Consider the following 26418-nt stretch of genomic DNA (forward strand, 5'->3'; position numbering starts at 1 on the left):
AGCCCCTCCAAGCCTCTACACATACAGATACTACGAATACAAAAAAACACACAAATACCTTCTCCTCCAACAGAACTCCCACTCAAACTCCCCTGCTTACAGCTCTGTTTGCTAGCTCCTGTGCCGCTGCAGCTGTCTGAGCCGCTGCCTGACTGGCTGCTACCTTTATAGGACCCCTAGTCAGTCAAGCCCCGCCCCCTAATCAGGGCTCAGCTTCTCTCCCAGCACAAAGCCCCTTCAAGCCTCTACACATACGTATACTACCAATACAAAACCAAACACACACAAATACCATCTCCTCCAACAGAACTCCCACTCAAACTCCCCTGCTTACAGCTCTGTTTGCTAGATCCTGTGCCGCTGCCTGACTGGCTGCTACCTTTATATGACCCCTAGTCAGTCAAGCCCCGTCCCCTAATCAGGGCTCAGCTTCTCTCCCAGCACAAAGCCCCTCCAAGCCTCTACACATACAGATACTACCAATACAAAAAAACACACAAATACCTTCTCCTCCAACAGAACTCCCACTCAAACTCCCCTGCTTACAGCTCTGTTTGCTAGCTCCTGTGCCGCTCTCTGACTGGCTGCTGCCTTTATAGGACCCCTAGTCAGTCAAGCCCCGCCCCCTAATCAGGGCTCAGCTTCTCTTCCAGCACAAAGCCCCTCCAAGCCTCTACACATACAGATACTACCAATACAAAACCAAACACACACAAATACCTTCTCCTCCAACAGAACTCCTACTCAAACTCCCCTGTTTACAGCTCTGTTTGCTAGCTCCTGTGCCGCTGCCTGACTGGCTGCTACCTTTATAGGACCCCTAGTCAGGGAAGCCCCGCCCCCTAATCAGGGCTCAGCTTCTCTCCCAGCACAAAGCCTCTACACATACAGATACTGACAATACAAAACCAAACACACAAATACCTTCTCCTCCAACAGAACTCCCACTCAAACTCCCCTGCTTACAGCTCTGTTTGCTAGCTCCTGTGCCGCTGCAGCTGTCTGAGCCGCTGCCTGACTGGCTGCTACCTTTATAGGACCCCTAGTCAGTCAAGCCCCGCCCCCTAATCAGGGCTCAGCTTCTCTCCCAGCACAAAGCCCCTTCAAGCCTCTACACATACGTATACTACCAATACAAAACCAAACACACACAAATACCATCTCCTCCAACAGAACTCCAACTCAAACTCCCCTGTTTACAGCTCTGTTTGCTAGCTCCTGTGCCGCTGCCTGACTGGCTGCTACCTTTATAGGACTCCTAGCCAGGGAAGCACCGCCCCCTAATCAGGGCTCAGCTTCTCTCCCAGCACAAAGCCCCTGCACATACAGATACTGACAATACAAAACCAAACACACAAATACCTTCTCCTCCAACAGAACTCCCACTCAAACTCCCCTGTTTACAGCTCTGTTTGCTAGCTCCTGTGCCGCTGCCTGACTGGCTGCTACCTTTATAGGACCCCTGGTCAGGGAAGCACCGCCCCCTAATCAGGGCTCAGCTTCTCTCCCAGCACAAAGCCCCTGCACATACAGATACTGACAATACAAAACCAAACACACACAAATACCTTCTCCTCCAACAGAACTCCCACACAAACTCCCCTGTTTACAGCTCTGTTTGCTAGCTCCTGTGCCGCTGCCTGACTGGCTGCTACCTTTATAGGACCCCTAGTCAGTGAAGACCCGCCCCCTAATCAGGGCTCAGCTTCTCTCCCAGCACAAAGCCCCTCCAAGCCTCTACACATACACATACTACCAATACAAAAAAACACACAAATACCTTCTCCTCCAACAGAACTCCCACTCAAACTCCGCTGCTTACAGCTCTGTTTGCTAGCTCCTGTGCCGCTGCAGCTGTCTGAGCCGCTGCCTGACTGGCTGCTACCTTTATAGGACCCCTAGTCAGTCAAGCCCCGCCCCCTAATCAGGGCTCAGCTTCTCTCCCAGCACAAAGCCCCTTCAAGACTCTACACATACGTATACTACCAATACAAAACTAAACACACACAAATACCATCTCCTCCAACAGAACTCCCACTCAAACTCCCCTGCTTACAGCTCTGTTTGCTAGATCCTGTGCCGCTGCCTGACTGGCTGCTACCTTTATATGACCCCTAGTCAGTCAAGCCCCGTCCCCTAATCAGGGCTCAGCTTCTCTCCCAGCACAAAGCCCCTCCAAGCCTCTACACATACAGATACTACCAATACAAAAAAACACACAAATACCTTCTCCTCCAACAGAACTCCCACTCAAACTCCCCTGCTTACAGCTCTGTTTGCTAGCTCCTGTGCCGCTCTCTGACTGGCTGCTGCCTTTATAGGACCCCTAGTCAGTCAAGCCCCGCCCCCTAATCAGGGCTCAGCTTCTCTTCCAGCACAAAGCCCCTCCAAGCCTCTACACATACAGATACTACCAATACAAAACCAAACACACACAAATACCTTCTCCTCCAACAGAACTCCCACTCGAACTCCCCTGTTTACAGCTCAGTTTGCTAGCTTCTGTGCCGCTGCAGCTGTCTGTTCCGCTGCCTGACTGGCTGCTACATTCATAGGAACCCTAGTCAGTGAAGCCCCGCCCCCTAATCAGGGCTCAGCTTCTCTCCCAGCACCTAGCCCCTCCAAGCCTCTACACATACAGATACTACCAATACAAAACCAAACACACACAAATACCTTCTCCTCCAACAGAACTCCCACTCAAACTCCCCTGTTTACAGCTCTGTTTGCTAGCTCCTGTGCTGCTGCAGCTGTCTGTGCCGCTGCCTGACTGGCTGCTACCTTTATAGGACCCCTAGTCAGTGAAGCCCCGCCCCCTTATCAGGGCTAAGCTTCTCCCCCAGCACAAAGCCCCTCAAAGCCTCTACACATACAGATACTACCAATACAAAAACACACACAAATACCTTCTCCTCCAACAGAACTCGCACTCCAACTCCCTTGTTCACAGCTCTGTTTGCTAGCTCCTGTGCCGCTGCCTGACTGGCTGCTACCTTTATAGGACCCCTAGTCAGTGAAGCCCCGCCCCCTAATCAGGGCTCAGCTTCTCTCCCAGCACAAAGCCCCTCCAAGCCTCTACACATACATATACTACCAATACAAAACCAAACACACACAAATACCTTCTCCTCCAACAGAACTCCAACTCAAACTCCCCTGTTCACAGCTCTGTTTGCTAGCTCCTGTGCCGCTGCCTGACTGGCTGCTACCTTTATAGGACCCCTAGTCAGTGAAGACCCGCCCCCTAATCAGGGCTCAGCTTCTCTCCCAGCACAAAGCCCCTCCAAGCCTCTACACATACAGATACTACCAATACAAAAAAACACACAAATACCTTCTCCTCCAACAGAACTCCCACTCAAACTCCCCTTCTTACAGCTCTGTTTGCTAGCTCCTGTGCCGCTGTCTGACTGGCTGCTACCTTTATAGGACCCCTAGTCAGTGAAGCCCCGCCCCCTAATCAGGGCTCAGCTTCTCTCCAAGCACAAAGTCCCGCCAAACCCCTACACATACAGATACTACCAATACAAAACCAAACACACACAAATACCTTCTCCTCCAACAGAACTCCCACTCAAACTCCCCTGTTTACAGCTCTGTTTGCTAGCTCCTGTGCTGCTGCAGCTGTCTGTGCCGCTGCCTGACTGGCTGCTACCTTTATAGGACCCCTAGTCAGTGAAGCCCCGCCCCCTTATCAGGGCTAAGCTTCTCCCCCAGCACAAAGCCCCTCCAAGCCTCTACACATACAGATACTACCAATACAAAAACACACACAAATACCTTCTCCTCCAACAGAACTCGCACTCCAACTCCCCTGTTCACAGCTCTGTTTGCTAGCTCCTGTGCCGCTGCCTGACTGGCTGCTACCTTTATAGGACCCCTAGTCAGTGAAGCCCCGCCCCCTAATCAGGGCTCAGCTTCTCTCCCAGCACAAAGCCCCTCCAAGCCTCTACACATACAGATACTACCAATACAAAACCAAACACACACAAATACCTTCTCCTCCAACAGAACTCCAACTCAAACTCCCCTGTTTACAGCTCTGTTTGTTAGCTCCTGTGCCGCTGCCTGATTGGCTGCTACCTTTATAGGACCCCTAGTCAGGGAAGCCCCGCCCCCTAATCAGGGCTCAGCTTCTCTCCCAGCACAAAGCCCCTCCAAGCCTCTACACATACAGATAATACGAATACAAAAAAAAAAAACACACAAATACCTTCTCCTCCAACAGAACTCCCACTCAAACTCCCCTGCTTACAGCTCTGTTTGCTAGCTCCTGTACCGCTCTCTGACTGGCTGCTGCCTTTATAGGACCCCTAGTCAGTCAAGCCCCGCCCCCTAATCAGGGCTCAGCTTCTCTTCCAGCACAAAGCCCCTCCAAGCCTCTACACATACAGATACTACCAATACAAAACCAAACACACACAAATACCTTCTCCTCCAACAGAACTCCCACTCAAACTCCCCTGTTTACAGCTCTGTTTGCTAGCTCCTGTGCCGCTGCCTGACTGGCTGCTACCTTTATAGGACCCCTAGTCAGTGAAGCCCCGCCCCCTAATCAGGGCTCAGCTTCTCTCCCAGCACGAAGCCCCTGCACATACAAATACTGACAATACAAAACCAAACACACACAAATATCTTCTCCTCCAACAGAACTCCCACTCAAACTCCCCTGTTTACAGCTCTGTTTGCTGGCTCCTGTGCCGCTGCAGCTGTCTGTTCCGCTGCCTGACTGGCTGCTACCTTTATAGGACCCCTAGTCAGAGAAGCCCCGCCCCCTAATCAGGGCTCAGCTTCTCTCCCAGCACGAAGCCCCTGCACATACAAATACTGACAATACAAAACCAAACACACACAAATATCTTCTCCTCCAACAGAACTCCCACTCAAACTCCCCTGCTTACAGCTCTGTTTGCTAGCTCCTGTGCCGCTCTCTGACTGGCTGCTGCCTTTATAGGACCCCTAGTCAGTCAAGCCCCGCCCCCTAATCAGGGCTCAGCTTCTCTTCCAGCACAAAGCCCCTCCAAGCCTCTACACATACAGATACTACCAATACAAAACCAAACACACACAAATACCTTCTCCTCCAACAGAACTCGCACTCCAACTCCCCTGTTTACAGCTCTGTTTGCTAGCTCCTGTGCTGCTGCAGCTGTCTGTGCCGCTGCCTGACTGGCTGCTACCTTTATAGGACCCCTAGTCAGTGAAGCCCTGCCCCCTAATCAGGGCTAAGCTTCTCCCCCAGCACAAAGCCCCTCAAAGCCTCTACACATACAGATACTACCAATACAAAAACACACACAAATACCTTCTCCTCCAACAGAACTCGCACTCCAACTCCCCTGTTCACAGCTCTGTTTGCTAGCTCCTGTGCCGCTGCCTGACTGGCTGCTACCTTTATAGGACCCCTAGTCAGTGAAGCCCCGCCCCCTAATCAGGGCTCAGCTTCTCTCCCAGCACAAAGCCCCTCCAAGCCTCTACACATACAGATACTACCAATACAAAACCAAACACACACAAATACCTTCTCCTCCAACAGAACTCCAACTCAAACTCCCCTGTTTACAGCTCTGTTTGTTAGCTCCTGTGCCGCTGCCTGATTGGCTGCTACCTTTATAGGACCCCTAGTCAGGGAAGCCCCGCCCCCTAATCAGGGCTCAGCTTCTCTCCCAGCACAAAGCCCCTCCAAGCCTCTACACATACAGATAATACGAATACAAAAAAAAAAAACACACAAATACCTTCTCCTCCAACAGAACTCCCACTCAAACTCCCCTGCTTACAGCTCTGTTTGCTAGCTCCTGTGCCGCTGCAGCTGTCTGAGCCGCTGCCTGACTGGCTGCTACCTTTATAGGACCCCTAGTCAGTCAAGCCCCGTCCCCTAATCAGGGCTCAGCTTCTCTCCCAGCACAAAGCCCCTCCAAGCCTCTACACATACAGATACTACCAATACAAAACCAAACACACACAAATACCATCTCCTCCAACAGAACTCCCACTCAAACTCCCCTGCTTACAGCTCTGTTTGCTAGCTCCTGTACCGCTCTCTGACTGGCTGCTGCCTTTATAGGACCCCTAGTCAGTCAAGCCCCGCCCCCTAATCAGGGCTCAGCTTCTCTTCCAGCACAAAGCCCCTCCAAGCCTCTACACATACAGATACTACCAATACAAAACCAAACACACACAAATACCTTCTCCTCCAACAGAACTCCCACTCAAACTCCCCTGTTTACAGCTCTGTTTGCTAGCTCCTGTGCCGCTGCCTGACTGGCTGCTACCTTTATAGGACCCCTAGTCAGTGAAGCCCCGCCCCCTAATCAGGGCTCAGCTTCTCTCCCAGCACGAAGCCCCTGCACATACAAATACTGACAATACAAAACCAAACACACACAAATATCTTCTCCTCCAACAGAACTCCCACTCAAACTCCCCTGTTTACAGCTCTGTTTGCTGGCTCCTGTGCCGCTGCAGCTGTCTGTTCCGCTGCCTGACTGGCTGCTACCTTTATAGGACCCCTAGTCAGAGAAGCCCCGCCCCCTAATCAGGGCTCAGCTTCTCTCCCAGCACGAAGCCCCTGCACATACAAATACTGACAATACAAAACCAAACACACACAAATATCTTCTCCTCCAACAGAACTCCCACTCAAACTCCCCTGCTTACAGCTCTGTTTGCTAGCTCCTGTGCCGCTCTCTGACTGGCTGCTGCCTTTATAGGACCCCTAGTCAGTCAAGCCCCGCCCCCTAATCAGGGCTCAGCTTCTCTTCCAGCACAAAGCCCCTCCAAGCCTCTACACATACAGATACTACCAATACAAAACCAACACACACAAATACCTTCTCCTCCAACAGAACTCGCACTCCAACTCCCCTGTTTACAGCTCTGTTTGCTAGCTCCTGTGCTGCTGCAGCTGTCTGTGCCGCTGCCTGACTGGCTGCTACCTTTATAGGACCCCTAGTCAGTGAAGCCCTGCCCCCTAATCAGGGCTAAGCTTCTCCCCCAGCACAAAGCCCCTCAAAGCCTCTACACATACAGATACTACCAATACAAAAACACACACAAATACCTTCTCCTCCAACAGAACTCCAACTCAAACTCCCCTGTTTACAGCTCTGTTTGCTAGCTCCTGTGCCGCTGCCTGATTGGCTGCTACCTTTATAGGAACCCTAGTCAGGGAAGCCCCGCCCCCTACTCAAGGCTCAGCTTCTCTCCCAGCACAAAGCCCCTCCAAGCCTCTACACATACAGATACTACCAATACAAAAAAACACACAAATACCTTCTCCTCCAACAGAACTCCCACTCAAACTCCCCTGCTTACAGCTCTGTTTGCTAGCTCCTGTGCCGCTGCAGCTGTCTGTGCCGCTGCCTGACTGGCTGCTACCTTTATAGGACCCCTAGTCAGTCAAGCCCCGTCCCCTAATCAGGGCTCAGCTTCTCTCCCAGCACAAAGCCCCTCCAAGCCTCTACACATACAGATACTACCAATACAAAAACACACACAAATACCATCTCCTCCAACAGAACTCCCACTCAAACTCCCCTGCTTACAGCTCTGTTTGCTAGCTCCTGTGCCGCTGCCTGACTGGCTGCTACCTTTATAGGACCCCTAGTCAGGGAAGCCCCGCCCCCTAATCAGGGCTCAGCTTCTCTCCCAGCACAAAGCCCCTCCAAGCCTCTACACATACAGATACTACCAATACAAAACCAAACACACACAAATACCTTCTCCTCCAACAGAACTCCAACTCAAACTCCCCTGTTTACAGCTCTGTTTGCTAGCTCCTGTGCCGCTGCCTGATTGGCTGCTACCTTTATAGGAACCCTAGTCAGGGAAGCCCCGCCCCCTACTCAGGGCTCAGCTTCTCTCCCAGCACAAAGCCCCTCCAAGCCTCTACACATACAGATACTACCAATACAAAACCAAACACACACAAATACCTTCTCCTCCAACAGAACTCCCACTCAAACTCCCCTGTTTACAGCTCTGTTTGCTAGCTCCTGTGCCGCTGCAGCTGTCTGTTCCGCTGCCTGACTGGCTGCTTCCATTATAGGACCCCTAGTCAGTGAAGCCCCGCCCCCTAATCAGGGCTCAGCTTCTCTCCAAGCACAAAGCCCCGCCAAACCCCTAAACATACAGATACTACCAATACAAAACCAAACACACACAAATACCTTCTCCTCCAACAGAACTCCCACTCAAACTCCCCTGCTTACAGCTCTGTTTGCTAGCTCCTGTGCCGCTGCAGCTGTCTGTGCCGCTGCCTGACTGGCTGCTACCTTTATAGGACCCCTAGTCAGTCAAGCCCCGTCCCCTAATCAGGGCTCAGCTTCTCTCCCAGCACAAAGCCCCTCCAAGCCTCTACACATACAGATACTACCAATACAAAAAAAAACACACAAATACCTTCTCCTCCAACAGAACTCCCACTCAAACTCCCCTGCTTACAGCTCTGTTTGCTAGCTCCTGTACCGCTCTCTGACTGGCTGCTGCCTTTATAGGACCCCTAGTCAGTCAAGCCCCGCCCCCTAATCAGGGCTCAGCTTCTCTTCCAGCACAAAGCCCCTCCAAGCCTCTACACATACAGATACTACCAATACAAAACCAAACACACACAAATACCTTCTCCTCCAACAGAACTCCCACTCAAACTCCCCTGTTTACAGCTCTGTTTGCTAGCTCCTGTGCCGCTGCCTGACTGGCTGCTACCTTTATAGGACCCCTAGTCAGGGAAGCACCGCCCCCTAATCAGGGCTCAGCTTCTCTTCCAGCACAAAGCCCCTCCAAGCCTCTACACATACAGATACTACCAATACAAAACCACACACAAATACCTTCTCCTCCAACAGAACTCCCACTCAAACTCCCCTGTTTACAGCTCTGTTTGCTAGCTCCTGTGCCGCTGCAGCTGTCTGTTCCGCTGCCTGACTGGCTGCTACCATTATAGGACCCCTAGTCTGTGAAGCTCCGCCCCCTAATCAGGGCTCAGCTTCTCTCCAAGCACAAAGCCCCGCCAAACCCCTACACATACATATACTACCAATACAAAACCAAACACACACAAATACCTTCTCCTCCAACAGAACTCCAACTCAAACTCCCCTGTTTACAGCTCTGTTTGCTAGCTCCTGTGCCGCTGCAGCTGTCTGCGCCGCTGCCTGACTGGCTGCTACCTTTATAGGACCCCTAGTCAGTCAAGCCCCGTCCCCTAATCAGGGCTCAGCTTCTCTCCCAGCACAAAGCCCCTCCAAGCCTCTACACATACAGATACTACCAATACAAAAAAAAACACACAAATACCTTCTCCTCCAACAGAACTCCCACTCAAACTCCCCTGCTTACAGCTCTGTTTGCTAGCTCCTGTGCCGCTGCCTGACTGGCTGCTACCTTTATAGGACCCCTAGTCAGTGAAGCCCCGCCCCCTAATCAGGGCTCAGCTTCTCTCCCAGCACAAAGCCCCTGTACATACAGATACTGACAATACAAAACCAAACACAAACAAATACCTTCTCCTCCAACAGAACTCCCACTCCAAGTACCCTGTTTACAGCTCTGTTTGCAAGCTCCTGTGCCGCTGCAGCTGTGTGAGCCGCTGCCTGACTGGCTGCTACCTTTATAGGAACCCTAGTCAGTCAAGCCCCGCCCCCTAATCAGGGCTCAGCTTCTCTCCCAACACCTAGCCCCTCCAAGCCTCTACACATACAGATACTACCAATACAAAAACACACACAAATACCTTCTCCTCCAACAGAACTCCCACTCCAACTCCCCTGTTCACAGCTCTGTTTGCTAGCTCCTGTGCCGCTGTCTGACTGGCTGCTACCTTTATAGGACCCCTAGTCAGTGAAGCCCCGCCCCCTAATCAGGGCTCAGCTTCTCTCCCAGCACAAAGCCCCTCCAAGCCTCTACACATACAGATACTACCAATACAAAACCAAACACACAAATACCTTCTCCTCCAACAGAACTCCCACTCAAACTCCCCTGTTTACAGCTCTGTTTGCTAGCTCCTGTGTCGCTGCCTGACTGGCTGTTACCTTTATAGGACCCCTCGTCAGTGAAGCCCCGCCCCCTAAACAGGGCTCAGCTTCTCTCCCAGCACAAAGCCCCTGCACATACAGATACTGACAATGCAAAACCAAACACAAACAAATACCTTCTCCTCCAACAGAACTCCCACTCAAACTCCACTGTTCACAGCTCTGTTTGCTAGCTGCTGTGCCGCTGCCTGAGTGGCTGCTACCTTTATAGGAGCCCTAGTCAGTGAAGCCCCGCCCCCTAATCAGGGCTCAGCTTCTCTCCAAGCACAAAGCCCCTCCAAGCCTCTACACATACAGATACTACCAATACAAAAAAACACACAAATACCTTCTCCTCCAACAGAACTCCCACTCAAACTCCCCTGCTTACAGCTCTGTTTGCAAGCTCCTGTGCCGCTGCAGCTGTCTGAGCCGCTGCCTGACTGGCTGCTACCTTTATAGGACCCCTAGTCAGTCAAGCCCCGCCCCGTAATCAGGGCTCAGCTTCTCTCCCAGCACAAAGCCCCTCCAAGCCTCTACACATACAGATACTACCAATACAAAAAAACACACAAATACCATCTCCTCCAACAGAACTCCCTCTCAAACTCCCCTGTTTACAGCTCTGTTTGCTAGCTCCTGTGCCGCTGCCTGACTGGCTGCTACTTTTATAGGACCCCTAGTCAGTGAAGCCCCGCCCCCTAATCAGGGCTCAGCTTCTCTTCCAGCACAAAGCCCCTCCAAGCCTCTACACATACAGATACTACCAATACAAAACCAAACACACACAAATACCTTCTCCTCCAACAGAACTCCAACTCAAACTCCCCTGTTCACAGCTCTGTTTGCCAGCTCCTGTGCCGCTGTCTGACTGGCTGCTACCTTTATAGGACCCCTAGTCAGGGACCCCCGCCCCCTAATCAGGCTCAGCTTCTCTCCCAGCACAAAGTCCCGCCAAACCCCTACACATACAGATACTACCAATACAAAACCAAACACACACAAATACCTTCTCCTCCAACAGAACTCCCACTCAAACTCCCCTGTTTACAGCTCTGTTTGCTAGCTCCTGTGCTGCTGCAGCTGTCTGTGCCGCTGCCTGACTGGATGCTACCTTTATAGGACCCCTAGTCAGTGAAGCCCCGCCCCCTTATCAGGGCTAAGCTTCTCCCCCAGCACAAAGACCCTCAAAGCCTCTACACATACAGATACTACCAATACAAAAACACACACAAATACCTTCTCCTCCAACAGAACTCGCACTCCAACTCCCCTGTTCACAGCTCTGTTTGCTAGCTCCTGTGCCGCTGCCTGATTGGCTGCTACCTTTATAGGACCCCTAGTCAGGGAAGCCCCGCCCCCTACTCAGGGCTCAGCTTCTCTCCCAGCACAAAGCCCCTCCAAGCCTCTACACATACAGATAATACGAATACAAAAAAACACACAAATACCTTCTCCTCCAACAGAACTCCCACTCAAACTCCCCTGCTTACAGCTCTGTTTGCTAGCTCCTGTGCCGCTGCAGCTGTCTGAGCCGCTGCCTGACTGGCTGCTACCTTTATAGGACCCCTAGTCAGTCAAGCCCCGTCCCCTAATCAGGGCTCAGCTTCTCTCCCAGCAGAAAGCCCCTTCAAACCTCTACACATACATATACTACCAATACAAAACCAAACACACACAAATACCATCTCCTCCAACAGAACTCCCACTCAAACTCCCCTGCTTACAGCTCTGTTTGCTAGCTCCTGTGCCGCTGCCTGACTGGCTGCTACCTTTATAGGACCCCTAGTCAGGGAAGCCCCGCCCCCTAATCAGGGCTCAGCTTCTCTCCCAGCACAAAGCCCCTCCAAGCCTCTACACATACAGATACTACCAATACAAAAAAAACCACACAAATACCTTCTCCTCCAACAGAACTCCCACTCAAACTCCCCTGCTTACAGCTCTGTTTGCTAGCTCCTGTACCGCTCTCTGACTGGCTGCTGCCTTTATAGGACCCCTAGTCAGTCAAGCCCCGCCCCTAATCAGGGCTCAGCTTCTCTTCCAGCACAAAGCCCCTCCAAGCCTCTACACATACAGATACTACCAATACAAAACCAAACACACACAAATACCTTCTCCTCCAACAGAACTCCCACTCAAACTCCCCTGTTTACAGCTCTGTTTGCTAGCTCCTGTGCCGCTGCAGCTGTCTGTTCCGCTGCCTGACTGGCTGCTTCCATTATAGGACCCCTAGTCAGTGAAGCCCCGCCCCCTAATCAGGGCTCAGCTTCTCTCCAAGCACAAAGCCCCGCCAAACCCCTAAACATACAGATACTACCAATACAAAGCCAAACACACACAAATACCTTCTCCTCCAACAGAACTCCCACTCAAACTCCCCTGTTTACAGCTCTGTTTGCTAGCTCCTGTGCCGCTGCCTGACTGGCTGCTACCTTTATAGGACCCCTAGTCAGGGAAGCACCGCCCCCTAATCAGCGCTCAGCTTCTCTTCCAGCACAAAGCCCCTCCAAGCCTCTACACATACAGATACTACCAATACAAAACCAAACACACACAAATACCTTCTCCTCCAACAGAACTCCCACTCAAACTCCCCTGTTTACAGCTCTGTTTGCTAGCTCCTGTGCCGCTGCAGCTGTCTGTTCCGCTGCCTGACTGGCTGCTACCATTATAGGAACCCTAGTCTGTGAAGCTCCGCCCCCTAATCAGGGCTCAGCTTCTCTCCAAGCACAAAGCCCCGCCAAACCCCTACACATACATATACTACCAATACAAAACCAAACACACACAAATACCTTCTCCTCCAACAGAACTCCAACTCAAACTCCCCTGTTTACAGCTCTGTTTGTTAGCTCCTGTGCCGCTGCCTGATTGGCTGCTACCTTTATAGGACCCCTAGTCAGGGAAGCCCCGCCCCCTACTCAGGGCTCAGCTTCTCTCCCAGCACAAAGCCCCTGCACATACAGATACTGACAATACAAAACCAAACACACAAATACCTTCTCCTCCAACAGAACTCCCACTCAAACTCCCCTGTTTACAGCTCTGTTTGCTAGCACCTGTGCCGCTGCAGCTGTCTGAGCCGCTGCCTGACTGGCTGCTACCTTTATATGACCCCTAGTCAGTCAAGCCCCGCCCCCTAATCAGGGCTCAGTTTCTCTCCCAGCACAAAGCCCCTCCAAGCCTCTACACATACAGATACTACCAATACAAAACCAAACACACACAAATACCTTCTCCTCCAACAGAACTCCAACTCAAACTCCCCTGTTTACAGCTCTGTTTGCTAGCTCCTGTGCCGCTGCCTGACTGGCTGCTACCTTTATAGGACCCCTAGTCAGGGAAGCCCCGCCCCCTAATCAGGGCTCAGCTTCTCTCCCAGCACAAAGCCCCTGCACATACAGATACTGACAATACAAAACCAAACACAAACAAATACCTTCTCCTCCAACATAACTCCCACTCCAACTCCCCTGTTTACAGCTCAGTTTGCTAGCTTCTGTGCCGCTGCAGCAGTCTGAGCCGCTGCCTGACTGGCTGCTACATTCATAGGAACCCTAGTCAGTGAAGCCCCGCCCCCTAATCAGGGCTCAGCTTCTCTCCCAGCACCTAGCCCCTCCAAGCCTCTACACATACAGATACTACCAAAACAAAAACACACACAAATACCTTCTCCTCCAACAGAACTCCCACTCAAACTCCCCTGTTCACAGCTCTGTTTGCTAGCTCCTGTGCCACTGCCTGACTGGCTGCTACCTTCATAGGACCCCTAGTCAGGGAAGCACCGCCCCCTAATCAGGGCTCAGCTTCTCTCCCAGCACGAAGCCCCTGCACATACAGATACTGACAATACAAAACCAAACACACACAAATACCTTCTCCTCCAACAGAACTCCCACTCAAACTCCCCTGTTTACAGCTCTGTTTGCTGGCTCCTGTGCCGCTGCAGCTGTCTGTTCCGCTGCCTGACTGGCTGCTACCTTTATAGGACCCCTAGTCAGTGAAGCCCCGCCCCCTAATCAGGGCTCAGCTTCTCTCCCAGCACAAAGCCCCTGCACATACAGATACTGACAATACAGAACCAAACACAAACAAATATCTTCTCCTCCAACCGAACTCCCACTCAAACTCCCCTGCTTACAGCTCTGTTTGCTAGCTCCTGTGCCGCTGCAGCCGTCTGAGCCGCTGCCTGACTGGCTGCTACCTTTATAGGACCCCTAGTCAGTGAAGCCCCGCCCCCTAATCAGGGCTCAGCTTCTCTCCCAGCACAAAGCCCCTGCACATACAGATACTGACAATACAGAACCAAACACAAACAAATATCTTCTTCTCCAACAGAACTCCCACTCAAACTCCCCTGCTTACAGCTCTGTTTGCTAGCTCCTGTGCCGCTGCAGCTGTCTGAGCCGCTGCCTGACTGGCTGCTACCTTTATAGGACCCCTAGTCAGTGAAGCCCCGCCCCCTAATCAGGGCTCAGCTTCTCTCCCAGCACAAAGCCCCTTCAAGCCTCTACACATACGTATACTACCAATACAAAACCAAACACACACAAATACCATCTCCTCCAACAGAACTCCCACTCAAACTCCCCTGTTTACAGCTCTGTTTGCTAGCTCCTGTGCCGCTGCCTGACTGGCTGCTACCTTTATAGGACCCCTAGTCAGGGAAGCACCGCCCCTAATCAGGGCTCAGCTTCTCTCCCAGCACAAAGTCCCTGCACATACAGATACTGACAATACAAAACCAAACACACACAAATACCTTCTCCTCCAACAGAACTCCCACTCAAACTCCCCTGCTTACAGCTCTGTTTGCTAGCTCCTGTGCCGCTGTCTGACTGGTTGCTACCTTTATAGGACCCCTAGTCAGTCAAGCCCCGCCCTTAATAAGGGCTCAGCTTCTCTTCCAGCACAAAGCCCCTCCAAGCCTCTACACATACAGATACTACCAATACAAAACCAAACACACACAAATACCTTCTCCTCCAACAGAACTCCCACTCAAACTCCCCTGTTTACAGCTCTGTTTGCTAGCTCCTGTGCCGCTGCAGCTGTCTGTGCCGCTGCCTGACTGGCTGCTACCTTTATAGGACCCCTAGTCAGTGAAGCCCCGCCCCTTAATCAGGGCTCAGCTTCTCTCCAAGCACAAAGTCCCGCCAAACCCCTACACATACAGATACTACCAATACAAAACCAAACACACACAAATACCTTCTCCTCCAACAGAACTCCCACTCAAACTCCCCTGTTTACAGCTCTGTTTGCTAGCTCCTGTGCTGCTGCAGCTGTCTGTGCCGCTGCCTGACTGGCTGCTACCTTTATAGGACCCCTAGTCAGTGAAGCCCCGCCCCCTTATCAGGGCTAAGCTTCTCCCCCAGCACAAAGCCCCTCAAAGCCTCTACACATACAGATACTACCAATACAAAAACACACACAAATACCTGCTCCTCCAACAGAACTCGCACTCAAACTCCCCTGTTCACAGCTCTGTTTGCTAGCTCCTGTGCCGCTGCCTGACTGGCTGCTACCTTTATAGGACCCCTAGTCAGTGAAGCCCCGCCCCCTAATCAGGGCTCAGCTTCTCTCCCAGCACAAAGCCTCTACACATACAGATACTGACAATACAAAACCAAACACACAAATACCTTCTCCTCCAACAGAACTCCCACTCAAACTCCCCTGCTTACAGCTCTGTTTGCTAGCTCCTGTGCCGCTCTCTGACTGGCTGCTGCCTTTATAGGACCCCTAGTCAGTCAAGCCCCGCCCCCTAATCAGGGCTCAGCTTCTCTTCCAGCACAAAGCCCCTCCAAGCCTCTACACATACAGATACTACCAATACAAAACCAAACACACACAAATACCTTCTCCTCCAACAGAACTCCCACTCAAACTCCCCTGTTTACAGCTCTGTTTGCTAGCTCCTGTGCCGCTGCAGCTGTCTGTTCCGCTGCCTGACTGGCTGCTTCCATTATAGGACCCCTAGTCAGTGAAGCCCCGGCCCCTTATCAGGGCTAAGCTTCTCCCCCAGCACAAAGCCCCTCAAAGCCTCTACACATACAGATACTACCAATACAAAAACACACACAAATACCTTCTCCTCCAACAGAACTCGCACTCCAACTCCCCTGTTCACAGCTCTGTTTGCTAGCTCCTGTGCCGCTGCCTGATTGGCTGCTACCTTTATAGGACCCCTAGTCAGGGAAGCCCCGCCCCCTACTCAGGGCTCAGCTTCTCTCCCAGCACAAAGCCCCTCCAAGCCTCTACACATACAGATACTACGAATACAAAAAAACACACAAATACCTTCTCCTCCAACAGAACTCCCACTCAAACTCCCTTGCTTACAGCTCTGTTTGCTAGATCCTGTGCCGCTGCCTGACTGGCTGCTACCTTTATAGGACCCCTAGTCAGTCAAGCCCCGCCCCCTAATCAGGGCTCAGCTTCTCTCCCAGCACAAAGCCCCTTCAAGCCTCTACACATACGTATACTACCAATACAAAACCAAACACACACAAATACCATCTCCTCCAACAGAACTCCCACTCAAACTCCCCTGTTTACAGCTCTGTTTGCTAGCACCTGTGCCGCTGCAGCTGTCTGAGCCGCTGCCTGACTGGCTGCTACCTTTATATGACCCCTAGTCAGTCAAGCCCCGTCCCCTAATCAGGGCTCAGCTTCTCTCCCAGCACAAAGCCCCTCCAAGCCTCTACACATACAGATACTACCAATACAAAAAAACACACAAATACCTTCTCCTCCAACAGAACTCCCACTCAAACTCCCCTCCTTACAGCTCTGTTTGCTAGCTCCTGTGCCGCTCTCTGACTGGCTGCTGCCTTTATAGGACCCCTAGTCAGTCAAGCCCCGCCCCCTAATCAGGGCTCAGCTTCTCTTCCAGCACAAAGCCCCTCCAAGCCTCTACACATACAGATACTACCAATACAAAACCAAACACACACAAATACCTTCTCCTATAACAGAACTCCCACTCGAACTCCCCTGTTTACAGCTCAGTTTGCTAGCTTCTGTGCCGCTGCAGCTGTCTGTTCCGCTGCCTGACTGGCTGCTACATTCATAGGAACCCTAGTCAGTGAAGCCCCGCCCCCTAATCAGGGCTCAGCTTCTCTCCCAGCACCTAGCCCCTCCAAGCCTCTACACATACAGATACTACCAATACAAAACCAAACACACACAAATACCTTCTCCTCCAACAGAACTCCCACTCAAACTCCCCTGTTTACAGCTCTGTTTGCTAGCTCCTGTGCTGCTGCAGCTGTCTGTGCCGCTGCCTGACTGGCTGCTACCTTTATAGGACCCCTAGTCAGTGAAGCCCCGCCCCCTTATCAGGGCTAAGCTTCTCCCCCAGCACAAAGCCCATCAAAGCCTCTACACATACAGATACTACCAATACAAAAACACGCACAAATACCTTCTCCTCCAACAGAACTCGCACTCCAACTCCCCTGTTCACAGCTCTGTTTGCTAGCTCCTGTGCCGCTGCCTGACTGGCTGCTACCTTTATAGGACCCCTAGTCAGTGAAGCCCCGCCCCCTAATCAGGGCTCAGCTTCTCTCCCAGCACAAAGCCCCTCCAAGCCTCTACACATACATATACTACCAATACAAAACCAAACACACACAAATACCTTCTCCTCCAACAGAACTCCAACTCAAACTCCCCTGTTCACAGCTCTGTTTGCTAGCTCCTGTGCCGCTGCCTGACTGGCTGCTACCTTTATAGGACCCCTAGTCAGTGAAGACCCGCCCCCTAATCAGGGCTCAGCTTCTCTCCCAGCACAAAGCCCCTCCAAGCCTCTACACATACAGATACTACCAATACAAAAAAACACACAAATACCTTCTCCTCCAACAGAACTCCCACTCAAACTCCCCTGCTTACAGCTCTGTTTGCTAGCTCCTGTGCCGCTGCAGCTGTCTGAGCCGCTGCCTGACTGGCTGCTACCTTTATAGGACCCCTAGTCAGTCAAGCCCCGCCCCCTAATCAGGGCTCAGCTTCTCTCCCAGCAGAAAGCCCCTTCAAACCTCTACACATACGTATACTACCAATACAAAACCAAACACACACAAATACCATCTCCTCCAACAGAACTCCCACTCAAACTCCCTTGCTTACAGCTCTGTTTGCTAGATCCTGTGCCGCTGCCTGACTGGCTGCTACCTTTATAGGACCCCTAGTCAGGGAAGCACCGCCCCCTAATCAGGGCTCAGCTTCTCTCCCAGCACAAAGCCCCTGCACATACAGATACTGACAATACAAAACCAAACACACAAATACCTTCTCCTCCAACAGAACTCCCACTCAAACTCCCCTGTTTACAGCTCTGTTTGCTAGCACCTGTGCCGCTGCAGCTGTCTGAGCCGCTGCCTGACTGGCTGCTACCTTTATATGACCCCTAGTCAGTCAAGCCCCGTCCCCTAATCAGGGCTCAGCTTCTCTCCCAGCACAAAGCCCCTCCAAGCCTCTACACATACAGATACTACCAATACAAAAAACACACAAATACCTTCTCCTCCAACAGAACTCCCACTCAAACTCCCCTGCTTACAGCTCTGTTTGCTAGATCCTGTGCCGCTGCCTGACTGGCTGCTACCTTTATAGGACCCCTAGTCAGGGAAGCACCGCCCCCTAATCAGGGCTCAGCTTCTCTCCCAGCACAAAGCCCCTGCACATACAGATACTACCAATACAAAACCAAACACACACAAATACCTTCTCCTCCAACAGAACTCCAACTCAAACTCCCCTGTTTACAGCTCTGTTTGCTAGCTCCTGTGCCGCTGCCTGATTGGCTGCTACCTTTATAGGAACCCTAGTCAGGGAAGCCCCGCCCCCTACTCAAGGCTCAGCTTCTCTCCCAGCACAAAGCCCCTCCAAGCCTCTACACATACAGATACTACCAATACAAAAAAACACACAAATACCTTCTCCTCCAACAGAACTCCCACTCAAACTCCCCTGCTTACAGCTCTGTTTGCTAGCTCCTGTGCCGCTGCAGCTGTCTGTGCCGCTGCCTGACTGGCTGCTACCTTTATAGGACCCCTAGTCAGTCAAGCCCCGTCCCCTAATCAGGGCTCAGCTTCTCTCCCAGCCCAAAGCCCCTCCAAGCCTCTACACATACAGATACTACCAATACAAAAAAAACACACAAATACCTTCTCCTCCAACAGAACTCCCACTCAAACTCCCCTGCTTACAGCTCTGTTTGCTAGCTCCTGTGCCGCTCTCTGACTGGCTGCTGCCTTTATAGGACCCCTAGTCAGTCAAGCCCCGCCCCCTAATCAGGGCTCAGCTTCTCTTCCAGCACAAAGCCCCTCCAAGCCTCTACACATACAGATACTACCAATACAAAACCAAACACACACAAATACCTTCTCCTCCAACAGAACTCCCACTCAAACTCCCCTGTTTACAGCTCTGTTTGCTAGCTCCTGTGCCGCTGCAGCTGTCTGTTCCGCTGCCTGACTGGCTGCTTCCATTATAGGACCCCTAGTCAGTGAAGCCCCGCCCCCTTATCAGGGCTAAGCTTCTCCCCCAGCACAAAGCCCCTCAAAGCCTCTACACATACAGATACTACCAATACAAAAACACACACAAATACCTTCTCCTCCAACAGAACTCCAACTCAAACTCCCCTGTTTACAGCTCTGTTTGCTAGCTCCTGTGCCGCTGCCTGACTGGCTGCTACCTTTATAGGACCCCTAGTCAGGGAAGCCCCGCCCCCTAATCAGGGCTCAGCTTCTCTCCCAGCACAAAGCCCCTCCAAGCCTCTACACATACAGATACTACCAATACAAAACCAAACACACACAAATACCTTCTCCTCCAACCGAACTCCAACTCCAACTCCCCTGTTTACAGCTCAGTTTGCTAGCTCCTGTGCCGCTGCCTGATTGGCTGCTACCTTTATAGGAACCCTAGTCAGGGAAGCCCCGCCCCCTACTCAGGGCTCAGCTTCTCTCCCAGCACAAAGCCCCTCCAAGCCTCTACACATACAGATACTACCAATACAAAAGAACACACAAATACCTTCTCCTCCAACAGAACTCCCACTCAAACTCCCCTGCTTACAGCTCTGTTTGCTAGCTCCTGTGCCGCTGCAGCTGTCTGTGCCGCTGCCTGACTGGCTGCTACCTTTATAGGACCCCTAGTCAGTCAAGCCCCGTCCCCTAATCAGGGCTCAGCTTCTCTCCCAGCACAAAGCCCCTCCAAGCCTCTACACATACAGATACTACCAATACAAAAAAAAACACACAAATACCTTCTCCTCCAACAGAACTCCCACTCAAACTCCCCTGCTTACAGCTCTGTTTGCTAGCTCCTGTACCGCTCTCTGACTGGCTGCTGCCTTTATAGGACCCCTAGTCAGTCAAGCCCCGCACCCTATTCAGGGCTCAGCTTCTCTTCCAGCACAAAGCCCCTCCAAGCCTCTACACATACAGATACTACCAATACAAAACCAAACACACACAAATACCTTCTCCTCCAACAGAACTCCCACTCAAACTCCCCTGTTTACAGCTCTGTTTGCTAGCTCCTGTGCCGCTGCAGCTGTCTGTTCCGCTGCCTGACTGGCTGCTTCCATTATAGGACCCCTAGTCAGTGAAGCCCCGCCCCCTAATCAGGGCTCAGCTTCTCTCCAAGCACAAAGCCCCGCCAAACCCCTAAACATACAGATACTTCCAATACAAAACCAAACACACACAAATACCTTCTCCTCCAACAGAACTCCAACTCAAACTCCCCTGTTTACAGCTCTGTTTGCTAGCTCCTGTGCCGCTGCCTGACTGGCTGCTACCTTTATAGGACCCCTAGTCAGGGAAGCACCGCCCCCTAATCAGGGCTCAGCTTCTCTTCCAGCACAAAGCCCCTCCAAGCCTCTACACATACAGATACTACCAATACAAAAAAACACACAAATACCTTCTCCTCCAACAGAACTCCCACTCAAACTCCCCTGCTTACAGCTCTGTTTGCTAGCTCCTGTGCCGCTGCAGCTGTCTGTGCCGCTGCCTGACTGGCTGCTACCTTTATAGGACCCCTAGTCAGTCAAGCCCCGTCCCCTAATCAGGGCTCAGCTTCTCTCCCAGCACAAAGCCCCTCCAAGCCTCTACACATACAGATACTACCAATACAAAAAAAAACACACAAATACCTTCTCCTCCAACAGAACTCCCACTCAAACTCCCCTGCTTACAGCTCTGTTTGCTAGCTCCTGTGCCGCTGCCTGACTGGCTGCTACCTTTATAGGACCCCTAGTCAGTGAAGCCCCGCCCCCTAATCAGGGCTCAGCTTCTCTCCCAGCACAAAGCCCCTGTACATACAGATACTGACAATACAAAACCAAACACAAACAAATACCTTCTCCTCCAACAGAACTCCCACTCCAAGTACCCTGCTTACAGCTCTGTTTGCTAGCTCCTGTGCCGCTGCCTGACTGGCTGCTACCTTTATAGGACCCCTAGTCAGTGAAGCCCCGCCCCTTAATCAGGGCTCAGCTTCTCTCCAAGCACAAAGTCCCGCCAAACCCCTACACATACAGATACTACCAATACAAAACCAAACACACACAAATACCTTCTCCTCCAACAGAACTCCCACTCAAACTCCCCTGTTTACAGCTCTGTTTGCTAGCTCCTGTGCTGCTGCAGCTGTCTGTGCCGCTGCCTGACTGGCTGCTACCTTTATAGGACCCCTAGTCAGTGAAGCCCCGCCCCCTTATCAGGGCTAAGCTTCTCCCCCAGCACAAAGCCCCTCAAAGCCTCTACACATACAGATACTACCAATACAAAAACACACACAAATACCTTCTCCTCCAACAGAACTCGCACTCCAACTCCCCTGTTCACAGCTCTGTTTGCTAGCTCCTGTGCCGCTGCCTGACTGGCTGCTGCCTTTATAGGACCCCTAGTCAGTCAAGCCCCGTCCCCTAATCAGGGCTCAGCTTCTCTCCCAGCACAAAGCCCCTCCAAGCCTCTACACATACAGATACTACCAATACAAAACCAAACACACACAAATACCTTCTCCTGCAACAGAACTCCCACTCAAACTCCCCTGCTTACAGCTCTGTTTGCTAGCTCCTGTGCCGCTGCAGCTGTCTGTGCCGCTGCCTGACTGGCTGCTACCTTTATAGGACCCCTAGTCAGTCAAGCCCCGTCCCCTAATCAGGGCTCAGCTTCTCTCCCAGCACAAAGCCCCTCCAAGCCTCTACACATACAGATACTACCAATACAAAAAAAACACACAAATACCTTCTCCTCCAACAGAACTCCCACTCAAACTCCCCTGCTTACAGCTCTGTTTGCTAGCTCCTGTGCCGCTCTCTGACTGGCTGCTGCCTTTATAGGACCCCTAGTCAGTCAAGCCCCGCCCCCTAATCAGGGCTCAGCTTCTCTTCCAGCACAAAGCCCCTCCAAGCCTCTACACATACAGATACTACCAATACAAAACCAAACACACACAAATACCTTCTCCTCCAACAGAACTCCCACTCAAACTCCCCTGTTTACAGCTCTGTTTGCTAGCTCCTGTGCCGCTGCAGCTGTCTGTTCCGCTGCCTGACTGGCTGCTTCCATTATAGGACCCCTAGTCAGTGAAGCCCCGGCCCCTTATCAGGGCTAAGCTTCTCCCCCAGCACAAAGCCCCTCAAAGCCTCTACACATACAGATACTACCAATACAAAAACACACACAAATACCTTCTCCTCCAACAGAACTCCAACTCAAACTCCCCTGTTTACAGCTCTGTTTGCTAGCTCCTGTGCCGCTGCCTGACTGGCTGCTACCTTTATAGGACCCCTAGTCAGGGAAGCCCCGCCCCCTAATCAGGGCTCAGCTTCTCTCCCAGCACAAAGCCCCTCCAAGCCTCTACACATACAGATACTACCAATACAAAACCAAACACACACAAATACCTTCTCCTCCAACAGAACTCCAACTCAAACTCCCCTGTTTACAGCTCTGTTTGCTAGCTCCTGTGCCGCTGCCTGACTGGCTGCTACCTTTATAGGACCCCTAGTCAGGGAAGCACCGCCCCCTAATCAGGGCTCAGCTTCTCTTCCAGCACAAAGCCCCTCCAAGACTCTACACATACAGATACTACCAATACAAAAAAACACACAAATACCTTCTCCTCCAACAGAACTCCCACTCCAAGTACCCTGTTTACAGCTCTGTTTGCTAGCTCCTGTGCCGCTGCAGCTGTCTGTGCCGCTGCCTGACTGGCTGCTACCTTTATAGGACCCCTAGTCAGTCAAGCCCCGCCCCCTAATCAGGGCTCAGCTTCTCTCCCAACACCTAGCCCCTCCAAGCCTCTACACATACAGATACTACCAATACAAAAACACACACAAATACCTTCTCCTCCAACAGAACTCCCACTCCAACTCCCCTGTTCACAGCTCTGTTTGCTAGCTCCTGTGCCGCTGTCTGACTGGCTGCTACCTTTATAGGACCCCTAGTCAGTGAAGCCCCGCCCCCTAATCAGGGCTCAGCTTCTCTCCCAGCACAAAGCCCCTCCAAGCCTCTACACATACAGATACTACCAATACAAAAAAAAACACACAAATACCTTCTCCTCCAACAGAACTCCCACTCAAACTCCCCTGCTTACAGCTCTGTTTGCTAGCTCCTGTGCCGCTGCCTGACTGGCTGCTACCTTTATAGGACCCCTAGTCAGTGAAGCCCCGCCCCCTAATCAGGGCTCAGCTTCTCTCCCAGCACAAAGCCCCTGTACATACAGATACTGACAATACAAAACCAAACACAAACAAATACCTTCTCCTCCAACAGAACTCCCACTCCAAGTACCCTGCTTACAGCTCTGTTTGCTAGCTCCTGTGCCGCTGCCTGACTGGCTGCTACCTTTATAGGACCCCTAGTCAGTGAAGCCCCGCCCCTTAATCAGGGCTCAGCTTCTCTCCAAGCACAAAGTCCCGCCAAACCCCTACACATACAGATACTACCAATACAAAACCAAACACACACAAATACCTTCTCCTCCAACAGAACTCCCACTCAAACTCCCCTGTTTACAGCTCTGTTTGCTAGCTCCTGTGCTGCTGCAGCTGTCTGTGCCGCTGCCTGACTGGCTGCTACCTTTATAGGACCCCTAGTCAGTGAAGCCCCGCCCCCTTATCAGGGCTAAGCTTCTCCCCCAGCACAAAGCCCCTCAAAGCCTCTACACATACAGATACTACCAATACAAAAACACACACAAATACCTTCTCCTCCAACAGAACTCGCACTCCAACTCCCCTGTTCACAGCTCTGTTTGCTAGCTCCTGTGCCGCTGCCTGACTGGCTGCTGCCTTTATAGGACCCCTAGTCAGTCAAGCCCCGTCCCCTAATCAGGGCTCAGCTTCTCTCCCAGCACAAAGCCCCTCCAAGCCTCTACACATACAGATACTACCAATACAAAACCAAACACACACAAATACCTTCTCCTGCAACAGAACTCCCACTCAAACTCCCCTGCTTACAGCTCTGTTTGCTAGCTCCTGTGCCGCTGCAGCTGTCTGTGCCGCTGCCTGACTGGCTGCTACCTTTATAGGACCCCTAGTCAGTCAAGCCCCGTCCCCTAATCAGGGCTCAGCTTCTCTCCCAGCACAAAGCCCCTCCAAGCCTCTACACATACAGATACTACCAATACAAAAAAAACACACAAATACCTTCTCCTCCAACAGAACTCCCACTCAAACTCCCCTGCTTACAGCTCTGTTTGCTAGCTCCTGTGCCGCTCTCTGACTGGCTGCTGCCTTTATAGGACCCCTAGTCAGTCAAGCCCCGCCCCCTAATCAGGGCTCAGCTTCTCTTCCAGCACAAAGCCCCTCCAAGCCTCTACACATACAGATACTACCAATACAAAACCAAACCCACACAAATACCTTCTCCTCCAACAGAACTCCCACTCAAACTCCCCTGTTTACAGCTCTGTTTGCTAGCTCCTGTGCCGCTGCAGCTGTCTGTTCCGCTGCCTGACTGGCTGCTTCCATTATAGGACCCCTAGTCAGTGAAGCCCCGGCCCCTTATCAGGGCTAAGCTTCTCCCCCAGCACAAAGCCCCTCAAAGCCTCTACACATACAGATACTACCAATACAAAAACACACACAAATACCTTCTCCTCCAACAGAACTCCAACTCAAACTCCCCTGTTTACAGCTCTGTTTGCTAGCTCCTGTGCCGCTGCCTGACTGGCTGCTACCTTTATAGGACCCCTAGTCAGGGAAGCCCCGCCCCCTAATCAGGGCTCAGCTTCTCTCCCAGCACAAAGCCCCTCCAAGCCTCTACACATACAGATACTACCAATACAAAACCAAACACACACAAATACCTTCTCCTCCAACAGAACTCCAACTCAAACTCCCCTGTTTACAGCTCTGTTTGCTAGCTCCTGTGCCGCTGCCTGACTGGCTGCTACCTTTATAGGACCCCTAGTCAGGGAAGCACCGCCCCCTAATCAGGGCTCAGCTTCTCTTCCAGCACAAAGCCCCTCCAAGACTCTACACATACAGATACTACCAATACAAAAAAACACACAAATACCTTCTCCTCCAACAGAACTCCCACTCCAAGTACCCTGTTTACAGCTCTGTTTGCTAGCTCCTGTGCCGCTGCAGCTGTCTGTGCCGCTGCCTGACTGGCTGCTACCTTTATAGGACCCCTAGTCAGTCAAGCCCCGCCCCCTAATCAGGGCTCAGCTTCTCTCCCAACACCTAGCCCCTCCAAGCCTCTACACATACAGATACTACCAATACAAAAACACACACAAATACCTTCTCCTCCAACAGAACTCCCACTCCAACTCCCCTGTTCACAGCTCTGTTTGCTAGCTCCTGTGCCGCTGTCTGACTGGCTGCTACCTTTATAGGACCCCTAGTCAGTGAAGCCCCGCCCCCTAATCAGGGCTCAGCTTCTCTCCCAGCACAAAGCCCCTCCAAGCCTCTACACATACAGATACTACCAATACAAAACCAAACACACAAATACCTTCTCCTCCAACAGAACTCCCACTCAAACTCCCCTGTTTACAGCTCTGTTTGCTAGCTCCTGTGTCGCTGCCTGACTGGCTGTTACCTTTATAGGACCCCTCGTCAGTGAAGCCCCGCCCCCTAAACAGGGCTCAGCTTCTCTCCCAGCACAAAGCCCCTGCACATACAGATACTGACAATGCAAAACCAAACACAAACAAATACCTTCTGCTCCAACAGAACTCCCACTCAAACTCCCCTGTTCACAGCTCTGTTTGCTAGCTGCTGTGCCGCTGCCTGAGTGGCTGCTACCTTTATAGGAGCCCTAGTCAGTGAAGCCCCGCCCCCTAATCAGGGCTCAGCTTCTCTCCAAGCACAAAGCCCCTCCAAGCCTCTACACATACAGATACT

Source organism: Lepidochelys kempii, chromosome 25 (assembly GCF_965140285.1).
Source record: "Lepidochelys kempii isolate rLepKem1 chromosome 25, rLepKem1.hap1, whole genome shotgun sequence".
Lineage (NCBI taxonomy): Eukaryota > Metazoa > Chordata > Testudines > Cheloniidae > Lepidochelys > Lepidochelys kempii.